This window comes from Balaenoptera physalus, assembly GCF_965194825.1.
Source record: "Balaenoptera physalus genome assembly, chromosome: 19".
Classification (NCBI taxonomy): Eukaryota; Metazoa; Chordata; class Mammalia; order Artiodactyla; family Balaenopteridae; genus Balaenoptera; species Balaenoptera physalus.
The window spans coordinates 65,764,167-65,788,858 of record NC_138900.1 but is presented as its reverse complement, the minus strand read 5'-3'; the positions used below and the strand labels follow the sequence as shown (position 1 = coordinate 65,788,858).

General features: G+C 50.3%; 2 protein-coding genes across 13 annotated transcripts in view; both read left to right on the top strand.

Moving 5' to 3' along the window:
- The window catches only part of MTHFSD (methenyltetrahydrofolate synthetase domain containing), a 305,628-nt gene that overhangs the window by 69,808 nt on the left and 211,128 nt on the right, over positions 1–24,692 (top strand). The gene's annotated exons all lie outside the window — the stretch shown is intronic.
- LOC309648402 (uncharacterized protein C16orf95 homolog) overlaps positions 1–24,692 on the top strand; it is a 487,317-nt gene that overhangs the window by 333,367 nt on the left and 129,258 nt on the right. For all 12 annotated transcript variants that reach the window (XM_082436948.1, XM_082436942.1, XM_082436947.1 and 9 more), the window contains one exon: positions 1,480–1,656. The gene's annotated coding sequence lies outside the window, so the exon portion shown is untranslated. The remainder of the gene's footprint in view (positions 1–1,479; positions 1,657–24,692) is intronic.

Sequence of the window (24,692 nt, the reverse complement as noted above, 5' to 3'; positions counted from 1 at the left end):
TGAAATGGAGATAATTATAATTCCTCATTCACAGGGTAATTATGAGAACTAAAGAGGTTAATGTATGCAAAGGGCTTAGACCAGGGCCTGGCACCTGTGAGTTCCATATACGTGTTAGTCATCACCACCATCGTCACCATCATCATCACCATCACCACCATCATCGTCATCTCCATCACTATCACCATTGACATTACTATCACCATCACCATTATCACCACCTTATCATTATCATCACCATCATTATCATCATTATCACCATCACTATCACCATTATCACTATCTTATCATTATCATCTTATTATCATCACCAGTCTCATTACCACCACCACCATCATCATCACCATCGTCACCAGTCTCACTATCATCTTCATCATCATTATCAATAGTTACAAACCGCATTTGATGGAGGCAATGAAAGTAGCTATCAGGGACCCATCCTCTGGTTAGTATCAGACAGTGACCATCCAGTGGGATGTAAGCTTGACTGTTGAGCATAGACCTAAAATATGAGTATATCGCTGTTTTCCTGGCTTTCACCCCAATGAGGCACAGGCATGCATGTCCACACACTTCATACCCCCACACACTTGACTCCTTTCTGAAAATTCTCTGTACTACTTCTGCTCTGCTGTGAGGATGGTGACATAAAGGCAGCTGCTAGGCTGGGCAGTTCTCAAGAATTCACGCAGTAGCAGAATGCTTCTTCTCGATCCACCATTGCCAGGGTTGCAGAAGCACATGCTCCAAAATGTCAACAGTGGTCGCCCCCAGGAGCAGCATTAGAAATAGGGTGCCCCCAGGTCCCTAGTTTGTGCCTGGTTTCCCCCTGGTGTCATTATTCATAGTGCTCCAATTATGAAGTATATGATCACAACAATTTTAGTGATTTCTACTCTTCTTTTTGCTCATCTCTATTTTCTAAGCTTTCAACAGGAAACTTCTGTAATAGAGAGGAAACCAGTACAAGTGACAAAGCACTAGCTCAGGTGCCTCCTTCCCCAGAGAGGGTTCCCTGCTCCCCCAGCATGAATCATGCCAGGCAGAATCTTCTCCAGCCTCTTCATGGCTGGCTGGCGTTAAATATTGGCTACCAAGCAGGAAGCTGGACAGCCCCACCCCCAGCTACTTGTGTCATGACGGTCTGACTAGTGATGGTGAGAAATTGAATCACTCCTATGGGAGACATAACACACAGAGGCCTTCTCCCAGGACGCGGTCCCATTTGCTGGGGAGTGTAAGGCAAGGCTTGCACAGGAGCACTTGGGCTGGCTCCGTCTGCTGGGTGCTTCTATCCGGTGAAATCTCTCCACGTGGGAGCGGAAAGAAATGAACCCAGGAACCATGTCCAGGAATGAATTGCTGTGTCTGCAACTTTATACTCATTAGAGTTTTAATAAACTCCTGCTTGTTTTTATAGGGAGTTTTTTCCACCACCTTTGAACTACCTTAAAACAATAAAGTGCCCTCTTCACACAGGTTGGCCCAGTGGGAAGACTGACCTTATTTCGATTCTCCTACTGAGAGTGACGACGCAGCCTCAAGTGCCAGGGATGCCGTGATTGCATGAGACACGGAGTTCAGCCTCTGCAGTGACCCCTGGAAGAGGAAGCAACTGGACGTTTCCTCTGCACATTGTCTTGTGCAAAGATACAAGTAAGGGATATTTGTATTGGTTTGTTTTTTCTTCTTTGAATGCCAGAAAAACTTGCTAAGTTTAAGGAAAAATGGAGGAAAAAAATCTGCATTATTAAGTTTTAATGGATAATCGTGTTCAAACCAAAGACCCGTGTCTGCCCCGTGGCCATGACCGTCCTCACACCGAAAGGCCTGAGCACAGTTTGGGGGCACAGATTTCAGATAAGCCAGCTCTCGTGCCTAACACCCGAGGTTGCTCCCTGTTACCTGAGCAGGGGCTCCCTACCTGGTGCACCTTGGCATCACCTGTGCGTTCGCTGTTCCCTGGAATGCTCTTCCCGTCTCTTCCCTATGGTTTGGCTTCGGGAATTTCTAGAGACAATGATCGTCCTAATCGTCCTGTGTGGCGCTCTGCTCATCACCTGTTTTTCCTGCTTGTTTACTTGTTGACTTTCTGTTTTTTCCCACCTGGAGGGTAAACTCCATGAGGGCAGGGACTCATCATTGTAGTTTCGTTTCTGAATGAATGAATGAATGAATGATAGATTATAACATAAAATGCTCCTGTTCTTAAAGGCACAGTGCTCCGTGCGTCGCAGGAGACCAGGCCGGGTGGTCTCTAAATCCCCTTCTGTTTTTTTGATCCCAACGGTCAGGTCCGAGTCTCATGTAAAGCCTCCTTTCTCTCTTGAATCGAATCCTCAGTACCAGACTCAAATCCGCTTCCCTCAGGAAACCGCTCCTAGGCCTCTCCCCGTGCCCTCTCTGGTCCTGCATCCAGTGAGCAAGCATACACTGAGCGCCAGCTGCATGCCTGCACCGCACTTGGCTGGTGGTTCAGCCGTGAACGGCATTGTCTCAGACACGCAGGCTGGCCCCCGTGGAACAGAGCACAGATGCAAGGAGCGAGGGGCTCACGGAGCTTTGTGGGTTAGGAATCTTCCCTCCCATCACTGGCTCCTGTTCTACACTGAGTTAGGGTCTTCTGAGTGGTACCCAAAGCATCCTGGTACTAATTTTCCCAAGCCATTTCTTTGTGTTTAAGACACTGTCCTTCATTCCAACTGGAACCCTACAGAGCTGCTCCTAGGCCAGAAAGCTACTGTCTGGGGCTTTCTCTACTTCAGATAAAAGTCCTGCTGCCTGAATAGTCAACAGTTCCATCCAGCGCAAGGGAAAGGAAGATTGTTGAGACACAGCTGCCTTCAGAGGGGAGCTGACAAGCAGGTGGAAGGTAGATGTTTTGGAGGGAAGGGCCCAGTTAACAAAATGAGGGAGGAAACATCCCTGTTGTTTATTTCTTCTTAGATTCATAGTCCGTTTAACCAAGGGTGCTGACAAGGAGTATTTGGATAGAAATATTAGATGCTCTGAAATCAATGCCTAATACCCTGCCAGAGAGACCCAGCTTCTGGCCATCATGCACACTCGTACCCACACACATACACACTCACACACACCTTTACAAGCTCTCACATACTCACACACATACCCCTACACTCATTCATACACTTATACAAACTCTTATACCCACACACATGCACACACTGCAAGAGGTATTATCGACCTGAGTCACCCCCCATCTTTTTTCAATCTCTAAAAAGCTGCATTTACCAAAATAAGTAAAACATGTGAGGTATGGGATCCACCTTGTTGAAGGACTGGGTTTTATTGGTCAACTGGTAAATCAAAACACATGGAAAAGTGCTACATTTAGGAACACACTGCGACTGTATTACCCCCTCGTTTTACTGGTTCATCCCTAATCGGAACCAGCTGGCAATAAAGAAGCGAGTTCATGGGAATCCACCCTTTGTTGAAAGTGGGGCCGGGTGGATGCTGGAGGCCGATGAGCACGATGAAAACAGCTGTAATTGACTCACGAGGTCAGGCTCTGGGTAGAACTCGGGGACAGAGGTGACACTACAGCTGGTGCATAAAATGCCGGGCTCCCGGTTACCTGTAACTGTGTACAGTGGAGCGAGAGAGAAAGGCGCCATTTATGAGGCTCCCCTCAGCGTGTGCTCCTGCTGACCTGACTCAGGCTGCTCTAGAGTCTCACAATTCCTCTGGGATGCTTGTTGACATTAATCACCATAATGGTAAGGATGGCACTCGTGATGGTGATTATGATGATGATGATGATGGTGACGATGATGGCAGTGGTGGGGATGATAATCGTGGTGGTGGTGGTGATGATGGTGATGGTGATGGTGGTCATGACAGTGCTGATGGAAATGGTGATGATGGTGACGGTGGCAGCAGTCAGAAACTTCAGACAGGCTTCACAAAGCATGTGGAGCATCTCCACATCAAAGCGCTGCAATGTTAATTATGTGAGCCTTGTAACCTTGACAACATTAATTGAACAACTTTCCATTTTCCTTGTGTTTTATCTGTTTTAAACACTTTTCCCCCAAACGAGGAAACTGGCATCTGAATTCTAGAAATGGAACATACACACATGCCACCCCAACTCCCCTTCCTGTCACTAATCAGGTCAGTGGCTCCACCCTTTGGAAAATTGTGATGCATTAGGAGGGCCTGTGGGATATTTTTAGCACCTGACACCATCCCATTTCTTCCTCTCCCTGCAGTGTTGTGTGATGTGTACCTTGTTTAATCAGCATACTTTAATTTTATAGACAGATTTTTTTATGTCTGCTAATATTTTGAGATCTGCAGAGGGTTCAGCGTCAGAGTTGGGACTGTCCGTCTAGACCTGGGCCAGGGCACACTGTACACACGAGCTGCCCTTTCTCCTGGGCCCAGGGCAGGCCTTAGTGACACTCTCACACAGAATCTGAAGCTAGCGTCTCATTTCTTCTCGACACAGGATGTCTGGGATTCAGTACCAATTGCTGGAAGTTGGCAAGATGAAATTGATCTATCATCCCCGGAGATGTTATAATAAAAATAACGCCAGGTCTTTTCATTTCAAACTTAATCCCTTGGCTTCCACTGGCCCCATAGTGAAAGTAAGGGGCTGAGTAGAGTGCACTGCATTTCTAAATCATGAACATAGAAAGATTTAACCATTTTGGTGGTCAACACTCTGTACCCTGCTCATTAAATCCATTTAGGAGAACTACTGTTTGGAATCATACAATGGATTAACCTCTTGGCTGTAAAGAGGGTGAAGTCGTATGCACGGACAGGCCTTGAGGCCCCCGTGTCTGCCCTGCTCCCAGCTCCCAGCCGAGGAAAACACCGTCCCCGGAGCACTGCCCCTCCCCGGCATTGGCTACATACCACTTCGCTGTTGGAATGTAAGCTTCATGAGGGCAGAGACTTAATCTGCCTCATTCCCTGCCACCCTTCCTTGCCTTGGACAGTGCCTGGTGTGTAGAAGATGCTCAATATATTTATAGAATCAGTGAATGAATGAATGGGACTTCCAGATTTCTGAGTCCTGGATAGAAGGGTGGGATTCTCTCAGGGAATTCGTCCCCCAGCAGTGCCCCCCCGGCCGACTCCTTGAATGTGGAGAGAACAGCCAGGCGGGGAAGCCCCAGCCTGTATTTCCAATAAGAAATACGTGATTTTTCTTGTATTCACTTTTGTGACCATGGGGAGCCCCTTCTGATGAGTCACTCTGCTAGTGGAGGAGCAGCTTTGGAAACCAGCGCACCCAGTGACTACGGGATGCATTTCCCGTCACATGTGCAGCCTGCGTCCGTGAAGAGGAGACCTGAGGGGTTCACGAACTGTATGTGTCTTGGAGGCAACACGACAGGGGCGTAAAGGCCTCAGGGTCGCAGAGGGAAGAACAAAGTCTCCCTTGGGTGCAGACACGCCCCTGGCTGGTGAGCAACCACATTGGACCTCTTTACAATCTACTTGGAAAGCCTTTCCAAGGGGCCTGAGAAGGAAGTTTCCTTGGTGTGTGTGATGGATTCCAAAGCTGTGAGCTTGCCTTGTTGAATGTTCTCTGAAGTGACATGGGCTGTGTTCTCTCGATGAACAGGACATGCTGGAGAATTTCCTTCGAGGGAATTCCTTAGAGGAGTCAAGCTGGAGGGGGAAATTTAGGGGGAGAATGGGTTCCCCCCCAGGAATTCTAATGACTGAAAATCATCTTTCCCACACCCCCAGTCCTACACGAGCTTGGAGAGCTATCACATGGATCACTACAAAGAACTCGGGCCGTAATTCTGGAGTGAATTGCAGGACTGGGAGATTTTTCTTGCCTTCAGAAAAGACGCAGCCACTCTTCCCTTATCCCTGGGCTTCCCTCCCTGGGACCATGGACCCAGCTCGTGAAGGCCCTCGGTGGGGAAGGCAAGGCCATAGTGATGTTAGACATCATAAACCCAGGTCACGTTCTGAATGTCAAAAGGAGTCCTAATACCCAACTACCTCCCCTGCTTTCTTCCTAAGAGAACTCAGATTTTATGCGACGGGGCAAGGTGCCCAGCTAAAAGGCCACCGTGTCCAGCTTTCCTCCTCACCGTGGGGTCCAGTTCCGCCCCCATCATCCCCGCTATCAACATTGTGGGGCTGATGGGGCGTACGTACATGGTGCTAAAGCAGCCTCCAGCCACCCTTCGGCACTGAAGCCGGCGTAGGAGCACCCATGGCTGCGAGTGTCAGCAGCGGAGTCGGGGCTCAAACCCCAGCACAGCCAGGCTGTGGAGCCGAGCACAGAGTACTCCCTGGCTTCAGGCTTTCCCTGTCTGCAAGGTGAGAGTAATCCTAGCTCCTAACACAGGGGTACTGGGAAGGTTAGGTGATCAGACGGTGACGGTGGTGATGCTGATGAGGTCTTAGCACCACGACCATTGCTAGCGATAACAAAGCGATTGCATCTGTGGTTACAAGGGTCGAATGTTTCTGGCAGTCAGATAATACGTTTCCCAGAGTGTGTCCTCACCGTAAGTCGAGGGAGATGCTAAAGAGAAACCCATTGCCTGACTCTGATCAGTGTGGGTCCAGGAAGCAAATGAAAGGAGAAGTCTGGTTGTTCTAGAAAGGAGTTGGGGCCATGGGAGCTGTGAGAGATGCCAGTGCTCAGAAGCTGTGGAGCCCTGCCAGCCACTTGGGTCGGTGCGTCTTACCCAGCACATGACACGCACGCACCTGTCACCTGGCCATTCTTTCTCCTCAAACGCCCTTTGCCCTCTCTGCCAAATCACCCTCCAGGGTTAAAGTGGGTACAAGGGCATCAAGCTGTCACTCATGTCTAGATGGTGTTTCATTCAATCCTCAAAATAACTGTACAAAGTAGGCAAAGTAGGCACTATTACCTCCATTTTACAGATGAGGAAAATGAGGCTCAGAAAAGGGAATTCATTGCCCAAGGTCATCCAACCAATGATCAGTAGATGCTCCAGCCCCTTCTCCCCATGGACTCCTTGAGGCACCTTAGGGTTCCTTGGAACCCAGTTTGAAAATCACTGTGCTAGCCACTCTCTTATGGGCCTTCCCAGTCGGCCGTGTGGTTATTTTTATGACTTTGGTCGTCCTTTGTGGTCCTGAGGTGGTGAGGAGTGGATGAAATTCAGCATGCACTGTACCCGGTGGGGCTCACCAGGTGCTTTGACAGCAAGGTGTTTTCTTTCCTAAATCTGGAAATGGCTGGTCTCCCCGACAGGCACATTCTTGCCCACCCACAAATGCTGAGGCCTAAAAGTCTCCAGTTAACAAGCTCTGCAGACGCTGTGCACAGCAGAGTGGGCAGCTGCTTGGAGCCTGACGAGAACTTTCCGCTGGTGCATACAAAGGGGCAGCTTGGCGCAGTGTCCATCACAAGAGCATCAACAGGAAGCGGAGCTCGGGCCTCAGCTCTCCTCGGTGGGACAGGTCCCCGTTTCCCTCCAAGTCTGGCTCGGCTTCACCAATGGAATAAAAATGGAACGCGGGATATAATTACACTTGCCGAGTTAGCAGCTGAGAAGCTCACGTGTTCGCTGACATGTGCACAGAATGAAATCTCGGCTCACAAGCGGGGGTGTTATGATTATTAAATGTGTGTTGGTGGAAGGTTTGGCAGCTCCCTGGTCCCAGGCATGGAGCTAGAAGTTGACTCAGAGTCCCAAGTGATGGCTCCACACTCGTCCATGTCTGTTAGTCGTGATGGCCCGTCTGCCTGAAGGAGGAGGTCCCTTCCCGAGGCAGGAGGGTGCAGAGGAGATACTGGCAAGGCGCCAGTGGGGGGTGGTGCTCGGGCTCCCCCTGTGCCCAAGTGCAGGTGGAGCTGGGCATTGACCAAACCAGAGACTTCAAAGCAGGGTCCTGGGCAACCTTCCAGGTCGTGCTAAGTACTGGAGGTTCAGGAGGAGATCGGAAGATGCACGCACAGAAAGCAGCTGGACCCAACTTTCTGACTGTCCCCTGACTCACCAAAGTCCATGCTTTGAGAGGGGAGGGCAGTGGGACAGATGGCATTTATCTGAGCTGTCGTCGTATTAGCGCACTGGTTACCACACCTCCGTGAGCTTGAGAAGCACCTGGGAAGCTATTTATAAAATGTGTGTCCATCTCCCAACTCTTGATACAGGTGTGCTCCTCTCTCCAAGGCTCCGAGTCATTGGCACTGCAAAGGGGTTCAGGAATCTACGCGTTCACAACACCTGGCCTTTCTGACGTGGCTGTGAGTGAGTCACAGTTTGGGAGACAAGTTCTAGAGCAGTGGTTTTCACACTCCAGCCGGCTCAGGATCCCTGGGAGGTTGTGTTAGAGCACAGCCCCTCCCTGCAGCTTACGATGCAGCAGTTCACGGACAGAGCTCCAGAATCTGTACTTCTAACACATTCTTGGGCGAGGGCTTGCTGCTGCTCCTGGAACCCCACTTTGAGAACTATTCTTTTCCTGTCTTGGAGAAAAAAAATCAGCTTGGTCATGTCAATGGCTCTAAGGAGGGGAAACCGTGCCTTACTCAGCTTTTATTCCCTAGCATGGCTCACCCTTGGCTAATTAAATTCACCTTGAGATCTTTTAGAATGTTCCAGTGATGTTCTTTTTCTTTTTATTGAGATGTGTTTGATATACGATATTATACAAGTTTCAGGCGTACAACATAGTGATTCACAATTTTTACGAATATACTCCACTTATAGTTATTATAAAATATTGGCTATATTCCCTGTGCTATACAATATATCCTTGGAGCTTACTTATTTTATACGTAGGAGTTTGCATCTCTTAATCCCATACCCCTAGATTGCCCCTCCCCTTTATCTCTCCCCACTGGTAACCACTAGTTTGTTCTCTATATCCATGAGTCTGTTTCTTTGTTATATTCACTAGTTTGTTTTATTTTTTAGGATTCCACATGTAAGTGACATCATACAGCATTTGTTTTTCTCATTCTGGCTTACTGCACTTAGTATGATAATCTCTAGTTGCGTCCATGTTGCTGCAAATGGCATTATTTCGTTCTTTTTTATGGCTGAGTAGTATTCCATTGCATATGTGTACCACACCTTCTTTATCCATTCATCTGTCGATGGACACTTAAGGTTGTTTCCATGGCTTGGCTATCGTGAATAGTGCTGCTATGAACATGTGCATTGGGGTGCATGTATCATTTTGGGTTAGTGTTTTTGTTTTCTTCAGATAAATGCCCAGGAATGGAATTGCTGGGTCATATGGTAGTTCTATTTTTAGTTTTTGGAGGAACCCTGATGATGTTCTAATTGGGGGTGGGGTCCTGGCAAGCTGCCCTCCCCCCGGTGCAGCCAGAGCTGAGAACCACCTTAGAACAGAACAGGCAACCAATTTCCATTTCCATGTTAGTATTTGTCGAGTGCCCGTAGTATGCTTTCGTTCAATAATTACCAAGTGCCTGTTGTCTTCCAAATGCTGTGTCAGAGTCAGTGGGGACAGAAGAAAAAGGTGTCTGTCCAGGTCTCAAGCAGCTCGTAGCCCACTGGAGGCGACAGGTGTGCAGTCACAGGTAGGAGCTACAATCGAAGGACGTGCAGGTGCTGCAGGGCCACAGAGCAGAGGAGTTGGGGCAGGGTGTGAAAAACTTCCAAAAGAAGGCAGAATCTGGGCTGGGTCTTAACAAATGGCAAGGGAGAAAGCAGGAACGCTCACTCCAGGCTGATGGGACAGCCTTCTGGTGCCGCGTCCTGAAACCTCACGTAGCAGTCAGGGAAGTCTTAGCAGGTCGGTGTGGCTGGAGGATGGAGCGTTGGGGCAGGAGTGATGGAGGACGAGGAGTGGGAAGTCACTGAGGAACACAGCATTTAGAAGCGAGTTGCCTTGGGAGCGTCAGATTGTAATTCATTTTCCCCAGTTGAGAGGTGGAGGCTTGGCCATCAGCCCCTTGCAGCCACAGGGTGGGATGGCTTCTCACCCCTCCCAGTGGGAAAGCACAGCCCTTTGAGCCTGCGTTCCTTTAAAAAGATTGATCCTAATTTTTTCCTACGCGCTTTTGGTGCCAGGATTCCTGCCAGAGCCCCGGCACTCATCTCCTTCCGGGAGCGGGCGGGAAGGCAGGGTGGGAGACGGGGCTGCTTGCTGGAGCAGTCGGTGCCCGGTCCGGACCCTGCTACTCGTTCCTGGATCGCTTCTCACTGCTGCGCCTATAGAGTGAAGTTGGGCGGAAAATCCGAAGACCAATGGAACCCTGACCTTAGAAAGTTGTCTCCTGCTGAACCAATGAGCCAGTGGCGACAAGACAGGAAGGACAACCTGAAGACCCCACGGCCCCCGTGGCTCCCTCTGACAGCCAGCCTCCCCGCCTGCGGTGCACCCTCACCCAGCCCAGCGCTGCAGATCCCCGTCCCCAGGCATCCTGGGGCAAGGCCAGGACACCGCAGAGCAAGGTGCTGGCACTTCCCGTCAGGGTGAATCCCATCTGTCACCTCCGCAGCCTCCAGCTAGGAGAGAGCTTCCCAGGTCACCAGTCCCTGACGAGAAATTGGTTTATTCAACAGTGTTTCGGAAATTAAAGCCAAGGCCTCACTCTCGTATTTGGCCAGTTGGATGGGAAAAGTCAGACATGAAAGAAGGAACGGGGACATCTCAGGTGTGGGGCTCTCGGGGGCCTGGCTCGGGATAGAACAGCTGAGCCAAGCCTTGCCGGTCCCCTCCACTCCTGAACCCCGAATGCTGGAGCAGGGGTGCTGGGTGGTGTGCCAGGGCGGTACCCCCATCTGCCAGGAGGAAGCGCTGAGAGGGGTGGGGCAGGGGGTCAGCACAATGATGGGAGCTGTGGGTTTGACTGTGGCTGGGCTGACTGTGTAATGTACTGTCCAGGCAGAAGGGCAGCTACTGGTCATTCCGCTGGGACGTGGGTGTAAACCAGAGCTGTCCAGGGCGGGCAGGCGGTATGGAAAGCCAGCCCACGAGACGGAGTTGAAGAAACTAGGGATGTTTAGGCAAAGAGAGGATGAATTGGGGGAGGCATAAAGCCTGCGTTTTGTGGAGTCAGAGTTCCTGATATGAAGTCCCGGCTCCATCACTAACCATCTGTGTGACCTCAAGCAAGCGCCTTGATTTCTTCATCAGGACTGGATAATCGTGCCTGCCTCACTGGGCCGCTGGCCAGAGGAGTTAGGATACTAGAAGCCTGTTGTTTATTCGGTGCTCAGTGGGTTTGGTGGCTGTAGCCGTTACTGGTGTTCCTTGCAGTGGCCCCGGGCACTTCTCTCAACCCCCCTAGTCCACAGTCTCCCCTGCTAGGAGGCAAGAAAACCTTCTTTCCTAGTTATTCCTCAGGATAATCAGGATGAACAAATGGGACAACTGATGTGGAAGGCTTGGAAAACTGTGGATGACCCAGGCTATGTGAAGAGCAGACCCACGAGAAGGGAACCAGAATAAAGTGCTCCGAGGATGTGTGGCCCCTCAGGGGATAAATTTCATCTCTGATGGGAGATTCAGAGGATGTAACCAGACAGATAAATATAACCAGTTGTCCCATTCTTTGGATTGGGTAGCAGTGCCATAAATAAGCAAAGGATCTTCTTGTCATCCCAGCATCGATTACTTCCTGTACTGGTATTACCTCCTCTTCTCCTTTTAGTCTGTGAGTTTGGGTGGGGTTGATCCTCATCTCCTGGCTCCAGGCCTGGCCAATCAGAACATTCTGCTACTTGGGCCATAGTCATTGGTGCAATTACTGGCAAGAGGTCCAAGCAGGCCAGTAGGACTCAGTTCCAGGGCTTTGGTTAGAGCTATTAGCAGGGGGAGGACAACTTTTCCACCAAGGTTTCTGAGAAGGTGGGTCTTAGGCCTGCAGCTGCCATCTTGCTCACCCTGAAAATGGAACCCACACAGAGGAAAGCAGAGCTGAGAGCTGACAAGGTCCAAATGGGAGATTGCTTCCTTTGTTTGAGTCCTTGGATTCAGCCCTACCGAATCCCAAAAGCGGAGTTTTCAGTTAGGCAAACCAATGTTCTTTTCCTTGCTTAGGTAAGTTTCTGTCACTTACAATCAATAGAACTTTGAAAAATAGATGCAGCTGATGATAAGAAGTACAGATACGGACTGAAGGATTCCTAAGCAGACCTTGGGTCGGAGATGGGGCGTCGATCCTGTGTCTGTTGGACCTCAGGAGCATTCCCTGCCCTCCCTATCCTGCTTTGTCTTACGGGCAGGCCGCCATCTGCAGGCCGCCTTCCCAGACTTCTGCGTTGGCTGACTTCCAGTCGGTTCAGCCAACGAGGGCGCTGGGGGATAGTCAGAGGCAGCAGGAGGGGAGAAGCCAGGGGGGTTCCCTTCTCCCTCCCTGCCTCGGGCGACGTCTCCAGCAGGGGCTGCCTCCTCTCCCTCCTCCACGGTTCCTGCTTCTGCTGGGTGACCCATCCCTCCATCCCCAGCCTCGTGATGCTGGAGGCCGCCTGCTCTTGTTCATCTGTGGGTCGCCTCACTGTCCCCTCGTTGGCTTCTTACCAGTCCCATCACTTGTGCAGCCAATTCCCTGTATTAAATTCTCTCTGTTTTCAATATTCAGAGCTTTCCCTACTCTCCTGATTGGACCCTAATTGACACAGATGGCAAATAGGTTTCCTCTTGTGTCCGGCAGTAAGAGAGCACAGGGACATTCAAGGAACTAAAATAAATTCAGAGTTCTTGGGGGTGAGTGGTGAGGGTGGGGCTGGACCAGGCAGGGCCTTGTGAACCACATGGAGGAGTGTGGCTGTGATCTGAGGGAAGCGGGAGCCCCCGGTGCACTTTAAGAAGGATTAGGGGTCGTGTGGCGTGGTGAGTAGGGGAGAGGTGAGACTCCCACGCCCCAGCAGACTCTGGGACACATCCCGAAACGAGGACTTGGCTTCTACAGGCCAACACGTGCCAGGGGCCCAGAGAAATGTGATCTGAAACTTCCAGGAGCTGCTTCTCACTGACTCACATATTTCAAAGGCCAATCTCTTTGGGGGCTCTTCTTGCCCAAGTGAAATGGAATACTGTATTAGGACTTGGGTGTAGAGGGGAGGGGACTCCAGGAGCCAGCGAGGCGGAGTGGGCCGGGGGGCTTCAGCGAAGCCGGCAACAAAGAGCCCAGTGACCCAGAGAAGCCTGAAGCAGCCCAGACATGAAAGGAATATGCTGGAAAAATTAACTCAGTGTTTGCTTTGGGAACCAGTCTGACGGCTCTTAATCCAGTGGGTGTGTGTGCATTGCAGCTCACGGGACGCCCCAGATCCCGGCGGGGCGACAAAGGGCCGTTTGTGATGTTTCCATCTGCACCACGGAGGGTGCCTGCCGCCTGGCCCAGGCCCCGGGCTCTGAGCAGTGGTCCTGCCGTCGGGGGCTCCAGCCTCCCCTGGCGGCCGGCTCCTGGCTGGCTGCTTGCTGACTTTTCCTTCTCTTCCCACCTTGATGTTCCCACTTTAGAAAGATGAATGGCGCAGAGAAGTCGCCAAGCCCCAAGCCCCAAGGCTGGATTGCATGGAGGGTTTGTTTCTTAAAAGTGCATCTGTCAGATGGAGCAGACAAGAAAAAGTACGCCCTTGGCTCCTGGAAGGCGGGTCTGGGGCAGGGAGGGCAGGCGAACCTTGCAGGGATGAGTGACCCCCTCCTCCGTGAAGTAGTTCAGTGGAATCATAATGTCACACATAGGCGGACAGTTCTCGGACCGGAATTTGATTAGATGTGCTTGAAGAGAAATCATGTTTTAAATTCCTTTCCTCCTGTTTTAACTAGGCCAGACCCAGGGAAAGGGACACCTTGGCCAAAATTCATAGAAACAAAAGAAGTCACTTCTTAGATTTTTGAGCTTCCTAAGGGCTCAGCTCCTGCCATTCCAGGGGGAGTTAAATGACTCTCAAGGGTACCGTTGACCACTGTGGTTTTGCATTACCGACTGGATTTAGAAGTGACCCCTCTCTCCATGTTGACCCACAGACGTCCTGTCTACAAAGCCATCACCCATGTGGTCCAGTCTCGGGACAGTGCAGTCATCAGAGAAGCCGAGTCCGGCAACCAGAGCAAACTTAAAAATAACCCAAGTTGCTAACTTGCATCTGTCAGCCACTATGAAGGGCATCAATGGACCAAAGCAAAAGATTTTTAAATATCCTTTTGCTGTCCCATCCAGTCCCCTCACACGTCGCAGCTGCTCCCCATTTCTCTCCTAAAACAGAAGCAAGACCCGCCCCTCTCTTCTTTTGTGACAGAAGTGAGAACCTGGGAAGTCAGGATCCTCTGTGGTGGTGAGGCCAGCTGAATGCAGAACCCTCTTCACCGGTGCGTGGGGGGGCAGTCTAGCAAGGGTAATGATCGCTCCAGATCCTGTCTGCCCCCGTTTCTGAAGGAGGGTGTGGGAGCGCGAACGCGCCCGCCTGTGCTCCCTTCCCCGAGGACGCTCTTCTATGCCGCCGCCATCCGTGGTGGACCCTCAGCCCAGCCCTTCAGTCTGACATCCCCTGTGACCTTTTGGTCTCTCATCTCTGGCCCAGCAGGACATTCCCTGGTCCCTGCTCTTGCCCGTGGGTCCCCACACCCCGAGTCCTCCTTCCGTACCCCTCAGCAAGTGTGTGCACAGGTTCCAGCCCTTCCTTCCTGCTCAGGGCCTGGATGTTTCTGTCGCGGAGGCACCGCACCAGCCCCCGGGCTTCCTTTGTGTCAAGAAAGAAGGAACTCTCGGTTTACTGAAGCCACTTTCATTCCAGGGCTTTATCACCGGCAGCTGAGCACAAGCCTAACTGAGAATGTCAGTTATGGTTATTGCTTTAATATAAAGGTAACATTTGCAGCAACTCACCCTGGAGTAAAGCGGTGCTCTGGAAATGAGTGTCCTCGCTCTTCCAGGGGTCCTGCCCCCCGCCTGCCATGTCCGTTCTGCCCGCGTGGCCCAGAGTGAGAAGCTGGGTGTGGCAGCCTCCTCCCCTACTCTACGTTCTGCTCTCCCGATTGAGCGGGCATCCCCGGGCCCCACCCGAACTCCAGACCCGAGTGTGCTCGTTGCCTGGTTCAGGGTGGAGGTCAGCCTGGCGTGGGGGGCCGACCCCTGGCAGTGACCTGGTCCTCATGTGCACGTGGCTGCTATTGGACCAAGTGACCTTGCACACGTTCTGGGACCTCTTTGGGCATCCTTGACATCCTTGGGGCTTTGTAGTCAGAGAGAGTTGGGTTCAAGTCCTGACTATCATTCACTAGCTGTTTAAACTTGGGGAAGTCACTTAACTTCTTTAGTTTCTGCATCTATAAAGTTTCTCTCTAGCACTAGCATTTGTAAAACAGGAATAGTAAAGGCACCCAGCTCTGGCACCCTCCCAGCTCTGGAGACCACAAATCTGAGATCAGGGTGTCAGCAGGGTTGGTTCCTTTGGAGGGTTATGAGGGAGAGTCTCTTCCAGGCCTCTCTCCTGGCTTGTGGTGGCCTCCAGTGTCCCCTGGCTTGTAGATGGCATTCAACCTGTCTTCGCGTGGTCTCCCCCCATGTGTGTCTGTTTTTGTGTCCAAATTCCCCCTTTTTATAAGGACACCTGCCAGGTTGGATTAGGGCCTACCCAACCACCTCACCTTAACTGGATCATCTGCAAAGACCCTCTTTCCAAATGAGGTCACATTCGCAAGTACTGGGGCTTAGGACTCCAACATCTCTTGGGGGGACACAATTCAACCATGAGTTGATTGAGAAAATTCACATAAAGAAAGTCCTTTCCTGCAGCATCTGCAAATGCTTACCACTTAGCAAGATTTGCTATTGCTAGGTTTATTTTTTTTGTAGTTATCTTACTTTTTCCTGAACCACTAGACCAGGTACCCAGGTTTACGTTGACTAGAGCAGAAAGGCTGCACCTATCCCGCTAATTCAGCTCTGGGGGTTTTCAGTTGACGATTGGTGGCAAGCCCCATGGTTGTGGTCAAGCCGTCCTTGGATCTAACTGGCTGATGGGAGGAGGCCATGACCTCCTCATGGCCACTAGTCGGACAGACAGACAGACTCAGCCAAGGGGCCAAAAGTTTCAAATCTCCCTGAATTCCTCCAGCCTTGAGATTGGATTTTACCACGGAATGAAATTCATTCAAAGGCATCTTCATTTTCCATAGAACTTGCCAGCTGCAGAGAGGCAAGGCAGAAAGAGTGGCTGGAAATTCCAGCTCCATCCTCCCACTGTTGGCTTTCTGGAAATCGGTCCCTCATCTTCTCTTTCATTCCTCTCCTCCTATCTGTGAGCAAGAAATGAAAATAGGCACTGCTTTCAACCGTCTCCCCCAGGTTGGGGGCTACCTGTGAGGTGACGCAGGTTTCCTGGGGGTTAACGCAGCAGGTGCTGTTTGGCGGCTGGTGGGTGACTGTCCTTCTGTATGTGAGCAGAGAGGGACCCTGCGAACGGGCATGTTCCTAGTCTAGCGCGCTGAGCGTCTCCCAACGTCCTCGATAAGGAAATCATCTTCAAATGAAACAATCTCCAAATAGCTGAGTGGTGACCTAAAAAATTAGAGCTGATAGGAAATGGGAAACACATCTGCCTCTGAGTAATTGGTTCTTTTTTTCATATGTGAGTTGAATCTGTGTGAAATTCCTTCCCCCCAATTATAAATAGAAACCAATGTGCTTTTCGGTTGGGCTTTTCTTTTTTTATGAGGTTTTTCCCACAGACAAAAGGGATTTTCACTTTCAGGAGAAACGATTGCCAAAGGCAAGAGGCTTTTAGATGGATGTGAATCGGGGCCACGGGCCTCCTCGCCAAATTCAGCCATGATGTACTGTCCTCGGCCTGACAGCCTGGGCTATTTTCTTTCTTAGAGAAAAATGCTGGGAGGCAGGAGCTGAAAGATGGGATTCCAGTCCCGGTTCGCCACGGCTGGCTGGGTGGCCCTCACGGGCTGCCTTTGCTCATCTGATACCAGTTTGCTCACCTGGTACTGATACTCTGAGTCGGCAGCTACACTGGCCTTTGCACCCAGAGTCTGGATGCTGCAAGATGTGCAGAGAGGAAAAACCATTCACGGCTCTCAGAAGTCTGCATGGAAAGGTCGGTGATGAGAGGAGAACAGAGGAAGTGCCTGGTCTTGGAGGAGAAGCCGGAGGTTCTGCCACCGCCGGGCAAAGGGAAAGAGACCCGTGGAAACTCGAAGCAGCACATTTATTGGGATCCGCCTGAGAGACTAAAAACCCTGGCAACACAGATCTGCAATGCCTCCCCCTCAATTCCAGTATCCCAAACCGAAAAACCTAGATTAAAAAAACCTCCATTGGTGACAAAGTCTGCCCTTAAGTGAAAGCTCAACCACTGACTGCAGAACCGTTTGAAGATACAGGGCAGCCCCACACCCATGGGAAAATGATGGGGTGTAGGGTACAGTCACCCTATTACCTTCCTAAAGTCCATAGAAGTTCTGAGTTTTGCATGCATCTGGCCCCAGCAGTTTCAAATAAGGGATTGGGGATCTGAAATAATCTCATTTAGAATTGTTGCCAGCAAGCAGGTGTCCCCAGGTGACGTGTCAGAGGTCGCAGGCTGGTGCGCTTCAGGAAGACCTGGGGGTGTATTTTACTCAGTGACCACCGTGCTTTAAACATCCAGTTTTTTCGGTGTCTTTGGTGGGGAACAAAGTGACATCTGAGTCCCTCCTGTTTCTTTCCTCCGGGCCACCTGCCTGCCTCTGAAGACATTTGCACTGACAACCTGCCAAATCATCATCCTTGAAAGTGCTTATAAGAAGAAAAGGGATAACTGAGATGGGCCCCCCAGATTGTTGTCCCCTCACTCAGTCACTCATGCACGCTTTCATTCAACAAGCAATGGTAGGGCCACCCTTGCTTACCATATCAGTCAGTTGACAGCAGTCGTTAAGTGTTAAATTCTCCAGAGAAACAGAACCAATAGGAGATTTTATATATTATACCTATATATATAAATGAATTATAGGACTTGGTTATGGAGGCTGAGAAGGCTGCTATCTGCCAGCTGGGGAACCAGGAAAGCCAGGGGTGTGATTCAGTCCAAGTCTGAAGGCCCGGGAATTGGGGGTTTACGGGCAGGGGGCTGATGGTGTAAGTTACCATCTGAGTCCAAAAGCCCAAGAACCAGGGGTGTCAGACATCTGAGGGCAGGAGACGGTGGACATCTCAGCTCAAGTGGAGAGAGCAAACTTGTCCCTCTTCCCGGATTTTGTTCTGCTCAGGCCCTCGCTGGATTGGGAGATGCCCACCACATTGTTGAGGGTGGCCTCTTTACTCAGGCCACCAGTTCAAGTGCTAGTCTCGTCTGGAAGCACCTCCCAGACACACCCAGACCTAGCGTGTTACCAGCTCCCTGGGCACCCTGAGCCCACATAAAACCATCCACCCCAGGGAGTGAGACCGCGTAGGTGTCTAATGGCGCCAATGCTTGGTACCTGATTTTGTTCTTTAGCTGCGTTTCCTGAGCACTTCCTCTGGGGCAGGCCCTTGGCTGTATTTTCAGGTTTGCATTTAGGATTTGGAGCTACCCAGGGATGGGACACGGCTGTCGGACCCATTTTACAGTCGGGGAAACTGAGGCTGTATGATGTCTCGTCTCTTATCCCGGCTTCTACAGCCAAAGACGACAGAACTTAGATTCCAAGCCGCCATCTGTTCCCACCCCTGCAAAGCATGGAGTGGAGTAGAAATGCTCAAGGAAGTCACATTCAGTGCGGATTGATGTCCCCATGTAAGATCTCTGGACGGTATCCGTGTCCCCGCCTACCTGTTAGGGTTCTTGTGAGAATTTTATGAAATGATGCAGAAGAAAGACGTTCCTAAGATGCAAAGCGCAGATGGAAGGGACTACCAGCATTACTAATGTTGTTGCTGTTGTTAATAATGATACAAGGGCCCCCAAAGTGATACCTTAAAATGTGAGCGTAACGATGACTGGGGAAGTCTCCCAGCAGCCTTTTAGGTACCCCAGCAGTGAGTTCATTCAGAAAAATCTGAACACCAACTATGTGTCGATCTGATGAATCAGATTCTAAAGGCTCCTGTGGAAAAGCAGATTTCCAATCAACCCTTTGCCCCCCAGATTTCATAGTGACTTCAGGCAAGATGCATAAGCTCCTGGGTTTTGGTGGTTTTCCCCTGGGCGTATGAGAATCATTTGGAGTAAATCGTTCCCGAGATCCCAGCCAGCTGTAACATCTGATGGCCTGCAGCTCAGGGCTCTCCCCAGCTCTACCCCACTTCCTTCTTCCCGCCTCCTTGCCGAGCTCAGCCCTCCCTCCACCTCTGAAGCACCTGAGCTTGCCTCGCTCCCAGGAGCTGACTTGCGAGGCCAAGGCCTTGTCACCACTGTGGACACAAAGGTGGACCGGCCTGTCCGTTCCACCCAGGGCAGCGCGCAGGGTGAACGCACACGTTATAGTGGGACTCTTCCTTGTGAAAGGGTTGCCAAAGCTCTGTAAATGCAGCTCCTTCTTTCCTGACCCTCTGCCCTTCTTCAAAAGAGCTTTTAAACCTTTAGAAAACATGCGGTTTCACTTTCAACTGTATCCGAGCTTAGAGTGTGTTATTTTGGCTCCAGGACAGAGCACTGGGTGGGAGGTGTCGACTTCATAGATTTGAGCCGGGTAATATTAATGATGGGACGGCCCGCAAAGGCCCCCAGAACTGGGAACCCACGGTCAGAGCCGTGTTAGTTCAGCTGGAGCCCCTGCCAGGCTCCCAGCCTGAGCTCTGCAGCCGCACCATCGCGTATCAGCCTGACCCCAGGTGACCTCCGCTTGGTCTGAAGTTACTACACATATTCCTGGCCCCACCAGCAGATTCAGGTTTTCTGGGCTCCAACAGTACACAATCTGGGGGTCCTTCTCTAAGAAAATTAATTCAAAATCCAAATATAAAAGCAGTTACAAAAGTGAATACTCAGCAGAGAAACCTTAACAAATGGCAGATATTAAAAACCTGACAAATGTGACAGACATCACTAAATACACAAATTAACATAATATTTTTACTGATTAGCTGCCTGACCCACATCTATGATACTTTTTTCCCTGCCTTTTTCGGGTGGCTGCACAAGCTTTGATCTCCTTTTCATATAATACGAATTTGGCCGCATCATTTTCTATAGCGAGAATGGAAAGATAGCCGAGTATTTCCTGTGACATCTTTGACTATAGTTTGCTTTTGTATGTGTATGCTTGTTGGTAGCTCAGAAAAAAGTCTTTTAGTTTCCCATTACATAATTATACTTTTACCTGGCCCATAGATACCAACTGCAACAGTTGTGGAAAATTTTTAAGCCTGTGGTGAGATTTGGGGAAACTTCTACTGAATTTCTTTCGTATAGGACCTGTAAGATTTCACCATTTCAAGTTTTCTTGGAAAATTAGCACTGTTTTTATTTGTGAATTTTATGCTGTCTTCCTCAACGTCGATTATTTTGTGTCAAACTAGCCAGAAATGTAAATATTTTTGCAATATTTATTACATGATTCACTTCTCCATGTTCATTAGGTTTTCAGTCTATCCAAGTGCTTCTTCATTGCTTGTATCTGAAATTGATCTCTTCTAAATTAATTAGTGCTTTTGTTATGATCTGGACATTTTCAGTTTTAATTAACTTCTCAAGTCAGAATGTTTACCTCTTTTGTTTCATATTCTGTTAGTATCTTATCTCAATTTGTCACTTGATTCTTTAATAATGGAATTTAAAGATGACAAAAGAAGGTACCTTTCGGATCCGTTCATAATTTTTCACTTGTTTCCTTGAAGTATTCCAAAATGCCTTTCCAAATTCCAATTATAATGGCATACTCAAACTTTGTCAAATATACCATTCCCACCAAAAATGCTTGAAAAGGTGATGGCACACATGTCACTGCATATGCTGCACTATTGAGTGTACTCGTGATGGAAATGGATTTCCATTTTGAGTTTTGAGTCCAAGAGAATCGAATCTTCCTTTCACGACCACACGCGTCTGTTTGGAGGAATTTTCCACAGACCAGTGACTGGCTCCATGCCTCCCAACCTCATATACCCTCCACTGGCCACGCAATTCTCGTGGCGGCATCACAGGGCCTGTTCGGCCCACCTGTCCAACTTCTGGCTCTGCACCTTCGCACTGTGCCACGAGGAAAGTCAGCACAGGAAGCCGTGCCCACAGCCAGGACAGCCAGCAGCATCCCGACTGTGCCAGAACGACTGCTCCACCGCTGTCCATCCTCCACGAGCCAGACTCCCCGTGCCCGCTGCCCTCAGCCACACTCCGAGACTGCAGACGCCACCCAGCAGAGGGCAAGTCAGAGGGAGGCAGACAGAAGTCACCTCCAGTTGCGATGAGGACATCTTGCTTCTGCCAATTTCCCGGAAACCTATGACCTTGGGAACTCATCAGAAGAGACCAATGCACGTTCAGGCCCCGAAGCTAAACTGCATTAGCGTCATGATGAACCCACCTCTCTGTGGCCCTGGATCCCACAAGGAACACACTCAGGGACCCAGCTGGCAGCTGGGTTGTGCCTCAGGCTGATTCCAGGTCACAGGGTCAAAGCCCTCCTTGATCCACATCTGAGTCTCTTGGACGCACCAGGTCCCTTCCTTCTACAGTCACAGCCAGGCCACTGGTTCACATCCCAACTCCTGTTACTAACTTGCCTTGACAACCGTCTGACAGAAATCCGTGCCATCAGATGAGATCAGCCCTTTTCAAGTGCCACGGCCACCATAGAGGGGACAGTAGCACCCCTAGAGTTGTGCAGTGCCCAACCTGCACAACCAGACATGGCACCCATCAACCTCTCTCCCCAGTCCATACTCCCCTTTGTGGCTAGAGTGACCTTTCTGAGATGGAAACCAACCACACTACTTCCTGCTTACAGAAACCCACTAGGCGTCCACACTGCTCTCACCATGAAGCCTAAGCTCTGTAGCAAGGACTCCAGGCCCTGACCTGCCTGTCCAGCCTCAGCTCTCACCATCCCCCTAACTCTACTCAAAGAGGCAGACTTCCCTGCTCCTCCAAACCCTCCACCCTGCCAAGAACACTCTTCCCCACCTCTTCAGCTGACAGATTCCAGCTCAGCTTTCGGCTTGCCCATCACCTCCTCCAGGAAGCCGTCCCTGCCCTGCCCATCCCCCACACTTGGTTGATGACCCCTTTTATTTGCTCCTACCGGATCTGTACTTCTCTGAGAGACATCTGACCAAACTGTTCTGTCATTTCATCTCTTTTGGCCTCTGCCATTCTCTTCCTGGGTGAGGCACTAGAGAGAGATGGACAGAATGTGGGCCCTGCCCTCGCAGAGCTCTAGGAGTAAAGAGAAGATAGATTTATACCCAACCAGCCACAGAGGTGGGGACACTGCCACAGGGCAAAGAACGAGGTATCCATGTCGCAGGGACCCTCCAAGGAGCCCAAGACTGTCCTGAGTTGGAGAGAGGAGTCAGGGCAGGGGGATCTGCGTGGAGGAGTAGACCCCATGCCGGCTCCTTGCAGGGAGGCTGCAAAGGTTGCCTGGGGTCACCTGGGACTGGATCCAGCCCTCAGGGGTGCCACTGAAAAATGCAAAGCAAAGCAGGGAAGTGGCAAGGTCACATTTGCATGTTGGAAAGATGTCCCTGGCAGCAGAGAGAGTGGCCTGGAGGGGGTGGGAGTAGAGGCTGGAAGGCCAATTAGGAGGCTGTCAAAATATTGTAATTCCAAACCGATTTGTCACACGCTGAGCATAGAGGCATCTCATTAGTGAAAAGAAAGGGGAAGTGATCCTGCCCCTGAGATTGCAAAGGCCCAAGTTCAACAGAATGGTTCCTTTCACACGTTTTATTGGTTTTTACAATTTCGTCTATTTTTTCCCCCTTTTGTTTCTTCTAATTTCCATCCTTCTCTTGCTGTTCTGTGTCTTCTCCTTGTTCCCTCTCTTAGGCTTTTTGGATGTCCTTTGCATCCCTCGTTTGCAGTTATTAGTCCTCACTGCAAGGTTAATGGCTCTACCTCCCTGAGGCTGGACAGAGTTGGGCCCAGATCCAGCCTCTGCCATTTGCTCTGTGGTGTCAGAGGAGCCCCGGCTCCGTCGGAGAAAGGAGAGGCCTACAGTCCCGTCAGAGCGCGTGATGAAGAGATAACTCTGGGAAAACATTTACGAGAATGTGTAATGCACGGTAGCTGTGACTATTGTTTTTAACGTTTCCTTTAAAAAAAAAAAAAGGCCGGCTTTAGTTTTTTAAACAACCCAGGCCAAGATGAGGTGCTGAACTGATCAGCAGAGGAGAGACTGGGGGGCGGGGGAGTAGTTCTGAGGTGCTTCTGGCAGAGGACACGATGGCCCCGGGGGTCGGGTGAGAAAATGCGTTTTCCAAATGACACCCTGTCTCTACTTCGCTATTGAAAGGTGATGATTTGCCGGGACAGCGGTTTCTTATCCCCCTGTAGAGATCCTACTCTGTTCCCCAGGCATAGCCACTGTGATGTTTTGAAACTCCTGCAATAGGAGAGAAGTGAAAACGTAAATTAAAATATTGATAACATTGGACTCTTGCTGTATACACTTTGTCTTATTCACCTTCATTCAGTCTGGTTGAATGAAAACCACATTTCTGAAACTTCGACCATTGAGTCTCCCCTTACCTCCGTTCCATTTGTACTATTACCATGCACTTACTATTTCTTCTTTAATTCAAGTCTTGTTTCGTTTTTACTTTATTTTGTTTTGCAAAAAGTTTGCGTCACGGCCGTCGATGGAAATGGTAATTTCTCATCACCATTAGAATCTAATGTAAAAATAAACGCAATAAACCATAACAGTGTTATGAAACTCACGCTGGACGCCGGGGTTTGCCAGAGGCTTCAAGCCAAAGCCTGTTGCAGCTCGTTAAAGGGGGCGATCTGTGCGTGTGAGAGGCCAGGAAGACTCCACTGGCTGGGGGCTTCCTCCCCACCTCCTCAGGGTACTTAGAAGAGCATCGCCAGGTGGTTTCCAGGGACCCCAAATGTCCCACGTGCGGTCATCTCCTGGACAGGCTGTGTCCCAGGACGCGGTGGAGGAGGAGACCAGGGGAGGGGCTGGGCAGATGCCACTCTTCTCTGTTTTGTCAGATGTAGAGGATGCTCTCACAGCCAAAAGACGTCTGATTCTGCGTCTGTAAATGAGTATTTTAGTGCTATTTGTAGTGGGGTTTGTTTCAGAAGGAGGATTTTTTTCCTTCTTCTTTCATAGAAGACACAGGAAAGGATCAAGCCAGCCCACAGTCCCCGCCGTGCTGTGTGAGTCTTACCGCCACTGCATTCCCACACCCACTGCCCCGGAGCCCAGGGCCGCCTTCCCCACACTGGAACCAGGCTGGGGCTCTCTTGGCGAGCAGGTCACGGCTTTGTTGGGAGTCAGGAGAAGCTGTCGTTAGAATCTTTGGGCTATGGCACCACTAGTTAAGATGTAACTGTCCTACCAGGAGATAATCCACAAATGTCTATGGCAAAATGGAAACAAATTCATTCAGAGGTGACACTGAGAACCAGCTAATGTGCAGAAAGCCCTTCTCAGCTTGGAACTAGCTGTCACGCTCATCATCCCCATTTAACAGTAAGAATCAGAGCTCTGCTGCGCAAATGTTACTTTGTTCCCATTTTACCCACCGGGAAGTTGAGACTCGGGTGAAGGCTTTGCCCAAGATGCTCGCCTAGTAGAGAGGCTGGAGTGAGACCATAAATCCAGCCTGAGACGTGCCTCCCTCCCACCCCACCCCC